The sequence below is a fragment of the Trichosurus vulpecula genome, chromosome 3 (genome assembly GCF_011100635.1).
Source record: "Trichosurus vulpecula isolate mTriVul1 chromosome 3, mTriVul1.pri, whole genome shotgun sequence".
In the NCBI taxonomy this organism is placed as follows: domain Eukaryota; kingdom Metazoa; phylum Chordata; class Mammalia; order Diprotodontia; family Phalangeridae; genus Trichosurus; species Trichosurus vulpecula.
In genome coordinates, this window is record NC_050575.1 from 83,366,786 (window position 1) to 83,377,586 (window position 10,801).

The window sequence follows — 10,801 nt, forward strand, 5'->3', positions numbered from 1 at the left end:
CAGATCAGATCATGTTATTTTTCACTTTCCTTCCTTCCCTCTTTCTTTTTTCTTTCTCTCCTTTCTTCCTTTCTTTCTCTCCTTTCCTTCCTTCCTTCCTTCCTTCCTTCCTTCCTTCTTTCCTTCCTTCTTTTCTTGTTTGAGTTTTCACGCACAAAATAACTAATATGGAAATGTTTTACATGATTGCATATCTATAATCTATATCAGATTATTTGCTGTCTCGGGGAGAGGGGAGAGAGGGAAGGAAGAAGGGATAGAATTTGGAACTCAAGATTAAAAAAAACAACAAATATAAAAAATTGTTTTTACATGTCAACTGGGGGAAAATAAAATATTATTTAAAAAGAAAAAGAAAAAAATTTATTGATATCTTTTATTTTTTTCCATCATCATAGTTTTCCTCATTATAGAAAGATGAAGAAAAAAAAGAAATAGAAAAAATCAACATAACCAATTAATATATTGAAAAAGTTAAAAAAAATGTGTAATATACAACATGGACCTCCCACCCTTGCATAAGGATTGGTTGGGAATGTGCTCTCAATTTTCTTCTTTTAGGTTATATTTGTTATATATAATTTTGCAATATTCACTTATGATTTTTTATGCGTGGTTGTTCTTTCTATTTATATTGTTGTAGCCATTATGAATATTGTGCTCTTGGTTCTGCCTACTTCACTACCCATCAGTTCATATAAGCCATCCCATGCTTCTCTGAATTCATCATATTAATCATTTCTTATTGCACAGTTATATTCAATCATATTCACACACTGTAATTTTGTTTAGTCATTTTCTAATTGATGGGCATCTACTTTGTTTTCAATGCTTTGCTATTGTGAAAAGTATATATATTTTAATGTTCCATTGACTTTCAACAAGGGGAATCTTTTCTTTCCAGGGGAACCCTGGATAAGGATGGGGTCCTAGAGATGAAAGGCAGGCATTTCTCAATATTTCAGTTCCTTCTCATCAATTTTGACTTTATTTCCAAAGTTTGACAAAACACCTGGATATTTGGGGAGAAGCAATCATACCAAAAGTTTGACAGCCAATGAGAAGTAGCTGAGCATCCCAAGGGTCTTTTTCTGGCCTCAGAGAATATTTAAAGCCAAGGTTTTCCACTAGTGATTGTCCCACCTGTGTTAGTTTTACCCCCTGGCAGGACATAACTTCTACTTTTTCTGCTTAAAAAAAAAAACTAGATGTTTAAGAAGTAATCTGGCAGAACAGGCAAGGATCTTGTAGGCAGGGTCTGAAGACAGCCAGGCAGAAATTGGGATGAGTGGTGTGAACCCTTCCCCAAACCATTTTGAACCCCCAAGATCTGAGAAAGGCCTAAAACCTAGATTGGCCAATAAGGAGAGACGTTTTGGCTCACTCTGAGCTTAACCCACCATAATGCTTTGAGTGCTCTGGCACACTTTGCTTTTTTCTCTGAGTGAACCCAAAATGCCCCTTCTTGTGTCAGCAACTACAAGGCCAGATGAAGCTGATCAGGAGCGTTCTTCCATTCACAACTGCCGAGGACAAGGTGCCTTAGACTAGACACCATCTTGAATAATGGGACTTTTCTTATGTTTTCTTATATCATATTATGTCTTGTTAATGATAAAAGAAACACAGACATCCTGGATCTGTAATTTTAAGTGACACCCTGACATTCTCTTATCTTATTGTATTTACAACCTATCCTATTAAGGAATTTATTTTCATATTATGGTTAACACATATGGAGACTATAATTTTGGTTGACACAGGCATTCTGAGTTGGGATTGCTCTAAGTGTATATAGGGTCTTCTTCAGCTTGTCTATCTCTGAGTTCAGAATTATTTTTCTGACTCCATCATGCATGATTCTCTGGCTTAATGAGAATAAATAAGCACATTATAACACATGTACAGTCTGATTCTTTTTGTTCCTTGTTCAAACCTTTGGTAAGGTGAACCCTATTGTGTTTGTGCTTGAAGAAACCTTTGGTAAGGGGGAACCCCATTCTGTTTGTTCTTTGGACAAACCTTTGGTTAAAGGGGAAACTGATTCTGTTTGTTTCTTCGGACCAACCCTTTGGTAAATGGTTGACAGTGGACAGGACCAGGGTGGAAGGCATATGTCCAGGAAGCAGACAATTTCACCTGGGGAGAGGTAGGCAGGCAAACTCAGGAATTCAGAAATCGTTGACTGAGCTTTTTCTCCTCCAGGTGGAGATGTGCTCCCTCTCCATTTCTGGTATCCATTGTCATCAGCCAGTCATTAGCCAGATCACGTTATGGGAATTCTTTAGGCTACGGATTTATTTTAAAAAAGAGTAGCTCCCAAAGAAAATACTTATCTGAAGCCCAGACTCTTATTGTCAGATTTTCTAATTAGTTGTCCCAAGCTTTTGCTTTTTTGACCCTCATACTCTCTCTGAGCAATGACGTGAAGAGAGGGAGCAGTCAGGGAATACAATGTGCATTTATAGAAATGCAACAGCCCATGCTAAGAGAGGAGTGGCCCATCATCTGTGTTGAATGCTAAGTTCAGGGGTCAGGGAGAGGCCTGAGCCTGAATCAGCATTGGCTCATAGAGGTCTGAAGGCCCTGTTGAGGCTGTCATGCTAGTGCCTTCCCCCACAAAGTTTTCTCATATTCATTTTGTAAAGATTTTGAATGGCACTCGCTATCTTCCCCTATAGATTGTAAGTTGCTTGAGGGCAAGGGCTATTTCATTTTTGTCTTTGTATAATCCCGGCACCTAGAACAGTACCTGGTACACACAGCAGACTCTTTGTGACCACTTTTGGGGGTTTCTTGGCAAAGATACTGGAGTGGCTTTGCCATTTCCTTCTCCAGTTTGACAAATATGTGTTGGTTAATCGATTGACCTTTGCCTCTTGGTCAGACTGTCTTTAACCTAGCCTAGAGAAGCTAGCCACTAACCTAATTCTCAATGACCTCTGGAGCAAGGGGAGGAGATGCTGCCTGTAACCTATGGGACATTCAAATTGCAAGGGAAACTTTGTGTGTGACTCAGAGTTCCCTCATTGCTTGAGCCCATCTTCTCCCATTCTTTATCTAGTAGATAGAATACAAGAGCTGATACAATGTAGTGGAAAGAATACTGGCCATATGGTCAGGACTTGAATCTTAACCCTGATGCTAGCTTCAGGTGACTTTGCTTCCTTAAACCTCAGTTGCCTCATCTGTAAAGTGGGGGGAGGGAGTTATTGTGATGAAAAAGCTTTGTAAACCTTAGGGTTTTGCACAAACATGAGTTGATTTGGTTATTAAATTTCTACCACCCGAAGCTCTCAGAACACAGTAGGCACATTTCTGCTGAATGAATCAATAAATGAATTGATAGGCATGAAACTGAGGACAGCTCTCTTGGGTACTACCCAAGGGAAGAGGGAAAGAAAACAGAGCTAGGGTAGAGGATGGCATTTAGTACATAGGGGCATAGCTTGAGAGCTGGAAGGGACCTAAGAGATGGTCTAGCCCAGACATCTCATTTTCCAGAGCAATAAAGTGACTCCCTAAGATACTCTTCTTTTGTCACTTTCTGTGAACCAGGAAATGTTGAGATCCATGAATAAACATCTCAATATAAAAATGACATATTCAGAAACCTCAGCATTTCCAAATATGTAGAGGACATGTTCAGCACTGCTTGTGCCATTCTCTTCATCTTGTGCTCCTAGATACAAGAAAACCCTTCAGAGTTCACCAGGCCCAACTATTTACTATTTTGAACAGGCAGGTAGGTGGCACAGTGGTAGAGCTTGGGACTTGAAGTCTAGGAGGTCACGAGTTTGGACAAGTTTGCTGTGAGACTCGGGGCAAATCACTTAACCTCATTTTGCCTCAGTTTCCTCACCTGTAAAATAATAGCACCCACCTTGCAGGGTTATTGTAAGGATCACATGAGTTAACATATGTAAAGTCCTTTGTGGACTTTGTGTTAGCTATCTTGGATTAGTGGATAGCGTTTAACTTGGAGTCAGAAAGCTGTGTGATTCTGTGTAAGCCACTTAGCCTCCCTGTGCCTCACCTTCCTCACCTGTACTATGGAAGGGTTGAAAATGGTGCTCTTCAGCTCTAAATCTATAATCCTATGATTCTCTACTCAGGAACCTAAAATATTTCCTATTCTCTACAGGATAGGGGAGGCATCTAATAAGAGCAAAAAGAGGATTGGTTTTGGAGAAAAGGATCCAGGTTCAAATTCTATCTTTACTATTTTCTAGTTCTGTGTGGCCATGAGCAAGACATTTAATCTCTCTGAGCCTCAGTTTCTTTGTTTGTAAACTGAGAGTAACATTAGTTGTAAGCACCTACCTTACAGAATTGTTTTGGGGACTTAAATGAGATTGGCGTGTAAAGCACATATGAAGATTTCAAAGTGCTATGTAAATGTCAGTTATTAGATGATTTTTCTCTGCAAGGTCCTCTCCAAGTCTGCTTCTTATGAAGCCTGCCAAAATATAAACTCATTAGCTTGGCAATCATGATCCTCCACCATCTTGCCCCATACTTACCTTTCCATCCATACTCTCTTAATGTGAGCTCTCCGCTCATGTCTCCTTCTTGTACTATCAATATCCCTGGTTCAACCCTTCCATGACTCCCCTGATAATATTTTCCTTACCTTCCTCCTCTCCTCTCTGTCTAGTCAAATCCTTCCTATTCTCAAACACTTTTCCACTTTCTCCAAGAAATAGTCCCTGCCAATCTTGGCTATCTTCTTCTTTAATCTATGGGCTTTAGGACATTGGAACCACAGATTCCAAGCCACAACCCCCTTTTGGATTGTATCATCCCCTGGAGTTTCCTAGTGCCTAGCATGGTGGTGAACACAAATGACTGGCTGCACCTTCAAGACTCTGTTTGGGTACCACATTTCCCATGAAGCCTTTCCCGATAGTCTCATCTCCTCCCAAACCTCCTTACATTTATTTTGTATATATTCTTTTTACAATTATATATGTTGCCCCACCTCAACTGAGCACAAGATCCCTGAAGGTAGAGACCATTTCATTTTTGTCTCTGTATGCCACGTGTCTGACATATTGTCATCAACTCATCAGTGTTCCTTGATTGATTGATTAATGAGACATTGATTAATCTCTCTATATATCTAGGTCATATATCCATTTTGACCTTATCTGGATTAATGAGAATGTCCTTTGTGTGGAACTAGAGAGATATGCTTTTCTTCCTTTCTTTCTTTCTTTCTTTCTTTCTTTCTTTCTTTCTTTCTTTCTTTCTTTCTTTCTTTCTTTCTTTCTTTCTTTCTTTCTTTCTTTCTGTTTACCTGTAAAAGAAAGCCTTTTGGGTCAGGGATCAGCTAGGGTTCTTTCCTCTCCTTTTCCCTTCCAATTCAGACACCTGACAATTTACTAGATCATAAGATCTTTAAGGCCCAGCTGGTTCATTTTCCGCTTTATATCTCTAGTGGCTAGAAGAGTGCCTGGTTTATCCTAGACACTTAATTATTGCTTGCTGATAGGCAGACACATCTAGTAATGTCCTATTGTATTATACCAAGACCTGAAGTAAATGCAGTTGTTTAAGTCTGGGGTTTAGGAAAAAGTTGCCAGCACCCAGCAGGCCCAGCTGAAAATTAGGCCCAGGAAACAGGAAGCTACTTTACAAAATTCCACAGGCCTCTCTCAGTCTCTGGGGATTAAGCACCTTCACTTAGCAGGGTATCCTGTTACCACTTCACATGTTATGTTTTTAGAAGAATAATCAAACAATGCAATTTGCACAGTTTAATTTTCTCTGGGTAATAATGCACTGACTGGCCGACCCTGCTACTGTATAAACACCGCACTTGTCATCCCAATGCAGGTGCCAGCAGGGACACAAAAGCGATTTCCTGTAAGCACCTAGCCTCACTCAACGTGGCACAACTTATGACCCAGGCCTGAATCCACCATGATCACTGACATGGATGACTGATAAGGTACAGGACAGGAAGCTATTTAAAAAAATGTTTTCCCTGTATCACATGTCATTTTCAAATATTTCCTTATTCCCAAAGAATTTTCCATGGTAACAAGGAGAATAATCACAGCAAACTGACATATTCGTCACTTAAACGCTATTTGCCTCAGTTTCCTCATCTGTAAAAGGGAGATGATAGTATACTATCTCCCAAGGTGGTTGTAAGAATCAAATGAGGTCATCATTGTAAATTGCTGAGCACAGGGACTAGCACATAGTAGGTGCTGTATTACTGTTAGCTATTATCATTGTGGTTGCTACTATTATTAACCATGTCTGCTATCGTATGGAACATTCTACACACCTCGTCCTTCCCCTCTCTACCAATAATAACCAGCTAACATAATTGAAATTGTCTATTTTATACCTAATTTTGCTCTCTCTCTCTTGTTCATTCTCAAATTGTTTACCTGTCCGTAAGTCTGATAAGTAATATGTTCCTGTGTTCTAATTTTCTTGTAATCTCTCTATATCTAGGTCATATATCCATTTTGACCTTATCTAGATAAATAGTGTAAGACATTGGCCTATACTCAGTTTCTGCCATACTAATTTCCACTTTTCCCAATATTTTTTTTTTACCAAATAATGAATTCTTATCTCCAAATCTTAAGTCTTTATGCTTGTCAAGTGCAAAGTCATCATATGTGTTTGCTGCTGTAAATTATATGTCTATTCTATTCTAATCCACCTTTCTATTTCTTAGCTAGTACCAGGTAGTTTTAATAGTTACTGCCTTATAGTTCAAGATCTGGTACTGCTAAATTTCCTTTCTTTAACATTTCTTTCATTATTTCCTTTGACATTCTTGACTTTTTGTTCTTTCAAATAATTTTATTATTTTTCTACTTAAGTATTTTTGGTCATTTAATGTTATCTTACCTATTGGAGTTTGGAGAGACTGGGGATAGACTCGGAGAAAGGAAGATGAAAGTAGATGCATGATTCAAAAGCTCATTTTTGAAGGTAATAGGTTCATTTGATTACATGTTTAGAGAGCACTTTTTACAAACCACTCTCCCCTCCCAGCCTCCACTTTTATTTGCATGTTTTGAATGAAAATTATCAAGGTCATGCAAACTAGCTGAACACTAAAGCTTCTTATCAGATAGGAGTCCCAGAATATCATAAGAGAAAAGGCGGGTAAATACAGATTGAGAGGCCCTTCTGCCTGGCTCTAGACCTCAGTGATGGTATCTTTTCCAAGAGGAGGTTTCTTTGATAAGCATGGCTTCTCTGGTTCACTCATGCCTCTATAATTAAGGAGCCACCTGCTGCAGACATTTCTGGGAGCCCTAGATAAAGTATTTCCTTGATGGTCACCAAGACAAAGAGTTCTCTGTGCTTTTCTGGTCTGAGACAGAGAGAGATTGGGAGGACTACTATTTCCAGAAGCAGGACTACAATCAAGTTTTTTACTGGAAGTCAGGAAGACCTAGCTTTGAATCAGGCCTCACATAGATAATAGGCATGCAATCCCGGGCCCTGCTTCCTCAATTGTAAAATGGAGATGATAGTAACATCCATTTCATAGGACAAAAAGCCCTTCAAAAGAAGGCCAAATGAGAAAATAAATGAAAGCTTTTTGCAAACCTAAAGCTTGAATATAAACATCATCTTATAAAAAATAACAGTTCTTATGGTATCTTTAATTAATTAATTAATCCTTCCCTTCCCTTCCCTTCCCTTCCCTTCCCTTCCCTTCCCTTCCCTCTTCCTCCTTTCTTACCTTCTTTTACTCCTTCCTTCCTTGGAAAACTTATACTGAATACCTACTGTGTGCCTAGCACTGTATTACCAGAAGACAATTAGGACAGACTAGGCATCCTAAACCATGTCTAATATAGAACATTGAAGGAACTAGGGATATTCTACCTGGAAAAGGAAGATGTATGTGAGTGTGTGTGTGTGTGTGTGTGTGTGTGTGTGTGTGCTCACGTGTGTAGTAAAAGGGTAGGTGGGTGAGGGATATGCTATCAATAATTTGAAGGCTTACCATGTAGATGCAGGATTAGTCCATTTTTTAAAATAGCTTTAGGAGGGAAAAATCAGGACCAGCAGATAGAGCTGACAGGAAGGCAGATTTCAGCTTTACATAAGGAAACATTTCCTAACAGTTCAACGGCTCCCCATTACTCTAGCACAAACTACGAACACCTTTAGACTGACTTTTAAGATCCTCGACAGCCTTCTTACAACCTGCCATTCAGGGTTATCTGGCATTATTCAATTTTCTCATCTCTAAAATAGGAATTACTATGAAGAGCACTTATCTCACAAGGTTATTTGAAGGATCCAATGAAATAATGCTTGTAAAGTGCTTTGTAAATGCTAGCATATAAACTCCAGTTATCACTACCGCTACTTCATCCCTTCGCATACTCATGTGTTCTGCACACACACACACACACACACACACACACACACACACACTAGTCAAACAAGACTGCAAACTCCTCCATGAACTTGACACATCATCTGTCACTTCCATATGTTCATTTGCATGAGACCTTGAATGCCCTTCCACTCATCTCTACCTTTCAGAATCTTCCTCCAAGAATCTTCCCTGGTACAGCCTCCTCAATCATGCCCCCATCCTTTCCCTAACCTCCCCCTTCCCCCACCATCAGTGCTCTCCCCCTCCTCAAATTCCCTTCAATCCATTCAGTGTACCTACTGAATTCATCTGGGCTCTGTCAGGCCAGCCAGGCTATACTGGCATAGAAAAAATCAATAGTAAATATAATTAAATACCAGATGAGATGGTACGGACTATTAATGGTTTCAGGGTCCAGAGAGGTAAAGAGCATGTTCAGGTGGTACTGGTCAGTCAAGGCTTCATAGAAAAGATGCCTAAGGGGCAGCTAGGTGGCACCGTGAGTAGAGCACCGGCCCTGGGGTCAGAGGGACCTGAGTTCAAATGCGGCCTCAGACACTTGACACTTTTTAGCTGTGTGACCTTGGGCAAGTCACTTAACCCTGATTGCTTGGCCTCCCTCCTCAAAAAAAAAAAGATGGCTAAGAAGATTCAGGGCTGCTACCCCCCTCCTCCTCAACACACACACCACACACTACCACTCCCATCTTAGACTTATAATGACAAAAGTCAACATTTACATAGAAATTGCTATGTAGGAACCTTTGGGATGCTCACAACAACCCCTCTGAGTTAACAATACAAGGTACTGTTCTCTCCATTTTACAGATGCAGAAACTGAGATTCAAAAACAAAAAGTGACTTGTCCATTGGAAGTGAGCCAAGACTTGAATCACAGCGCAACTTTAAGGTTATCAAGTCTAAACCCTGCGCTTTACAGATGAGATCGGAGAAACTGAGTAACTCGTATGAGGTTGTATCATCAGTATTTGAACCCAGGTTCTCTGACTCCAAATCTAGTTCTCTTTCAATTGTACCATGCTAAACTGAAGCCCGGTGCTCTCTCCATTATACCACATGTGCTCCAAGGAGCATTTTCACTTTGGGCCACCCAGTAGTCAGAGGCGAGAGGTCGGTGGGTGATGAAATTGCTAGCTCATGTTATCTGGCTAGTGGGGCACTCCTCCTTTCCTCTGCTTTTACCTAAAGAACAAAATCTTCCAATAAAAATCTTCCCTGACAGATAAAACCCAGGCCTGAAGTCCTGAACACTTCTACCCCAAAAGAGGGAGGTCTCCGCTGTCTATTGCCCAGGTGAGGAAGTGGGGGAGAAAGGGAGAAGCCAATTCTTTCTCTCTGTGTCCTCATTTGTTTCTTACCCAAGGTTCCCAGGGCTCCTGTGGAACATAAAATTGGTTGTTTATCCTAAATATTGAAACAAGTCAATTGTCGGTATCTGGGGCTTCCTTCAGTTTTTTAAATTTATTTTTAAAACAAAAGCCTTTTAAAGGTTAGTTTGTAACAAAGGAAAGTAAAGCCAAATTGTGGGGTAATCTGAGGGCTCTTTCCTTTGGTTAATATTCAATATTTCCTTTCTTTCAATTAAAAAATCAACCCAACAAATGCATCAACATTTGTCCTAGAATCTGAACTAAAAGGTGCTTTCTGGAATGGAGGCTCAGAGAGGCAGGGGAAATGCAAGCAGTAAAACTGCAATTTAACCCTGGGGCCATTGGCTGCAAATCCTTCCAGTACAAGACACTGTCTGCTATTCAGTAGATACTATCAATTGGCTTGATTTGGGCTAAAATTTAATGGCAGAGCCAGGCCTAACTTTCAGGTCTCCTGATTCCCACTGTGCTTTCTACTGCCCCAAAATGACCCCCAAAAGTTAAGTAGGATATGATTACCCATGTGTTGAACAGAGATAGAAGATCTGTTTTCCTGCTGGTACATTTTCCCATATACTATTTACATGAATGTTTTGGTTTGGTTTGGTTTTTTGCATAGAACTTGTTAAATACCATTAGGACTAATCCCTGGATAACTGAGGCACAGTATGAGGGTATGACTTGAGACGAAGTGATTTAATAAATGCTTGAACAGCTGCTCTGCAAGTAGGGGCCTCAGCATCACTTAAATGTTAATATTATTAACAATCACATGGAATGGTATAAATGATGACTTTAGGGTCACTACTCTTAGAGTTGGAAGCCGGGGCAAAGGTCATTCAGGATAACAGAGTTAAGTTGGGAGAGACCTCACAGAGGGCATAGCTCAACACTACCCCCATTTTATAGGGGAGGAATCTGAAGCCTGGAGAAGTTCAGTGATTTGCCCAAGGCAATTTAGATAGTTCCGGAACAGAGCAGGCATTTGATCTAAGTCCAGTGACTCCAAATCCAGTGTTTACCCAACTGAACCACACAG